Source organism: Hippoglossus stenolepis, chromosome 17, assembly GCF_022539355.2.
Source record: "Hippoglossus stenolepis isolate QCI-W04-F060 chromosome 17, HSTE1.2, whole genome shotgun sequence".
Classification (NCBI taxonomy): Eukaryota; Metazoa; Chordata; class Actinopteri; order Pleuronectiformes; family Pleuronectidae; genus Hippoglossus; species Hippoglossus stenolepis.
The window spans coordinates 22,517,385-22,518,620 of record NC_061499.1 but is presented as its reverse complement, the minus strand read 5'-3'; positions in this window follow the sequence as shown (position 1 = coordinate 22,518,620).

Sequence of the window (1,236 nt, the reverse complement as noted above, 5' to 3'; positions counted from 1 at the left end):
CTCACTATTGTACTTTACACTTTCATAATAACAATAACAGCCAAATAACCTCTGTGGAAACGCTGATAGCTTACATTTTTAGGCACATAAGAAGATTTTACACAAGCAGACCTAACAATACCAGTTGACAAGAACAGTGTAGCCACTAGCTTGATTATCAGCTTGTTTAAACTAACAACTCCACATTACCTTAGTTGGTTTTTAGCTGTTCTCAGCACACAAACACGACCGGACCACTCTGTTACTGCTCAAAGCTTCTGTCCTCATCCCCACCACCTGTGCTCATTACTATCACCTGTGTGAAGGCAAGCATGCACGCACGGCTCAACGAGGGGGCATCGCTGCTACCAACACGGAGCTTCCACGAACATGAAAACCAACTGTGGCTTGAATGGCTTAAAATTAACAAGCTTCAAACATCCTCACCTTCTCTTGTCCACAACACAGCTGGTTACACAACACCGCACGAAGCACATTCCTCCATAAAACTGATCCTCTCCTGCCTGCTCTGAAGCTGCTGCAGCTGAGAGCTGTTAGCTGTTAGCTCTACTACTAGTGCAGGCTTGTGCAGGTAACACAGGCATCAACAGCATGCGTGAGCACTGCTGTATAAACTACCTAATGCCAATATGCATAGAAGTTACACTAACTTTATTGCCATTAAAATATGCATCAATGAAAAAAAACTCAAAACTTGACTTAATAAGTTATTGTTACTGTGTAAAATCCTTCTTCATGCAAATATCTACTTTGTTTACAAGTTTTAATGCTTACCTGTATGTTTTTAATCCTTTAGTGCTTCCATTAGGTCTCCAGCAGCTTCAAATGGGATTTAATTATTAAATGCCGTCAGTCGGGGTGGTCCTTGGAGCGAACTTCCTGTAGACTCCACCCACGTGTTAAAACCAACCAATCAGTGAAAAGGGCGCCAAAATCGAGCCGTGTGTATCAGAAATGTGTATGAAAGTGCAATATAGAAACCACCAATAGGCAGCGCTGTTCTATACACTGGGATACACAGAAAAACAGGTTCGTGGTAAATAAGGACTTTGAACGAAAATGAGAGAGGATGTTCCTCAGACACTAACAAATGCAAATAAATTGTTTGAAATTCGGTGACCTTGACATAGTCCTCAAATTACCCTAAGGTCCGCGAATTGCTGGTGTGTAGTCAAGTCAATTGTCCGCTAATTCCATATAGACCAACACACACACACACACACACACACACACTGA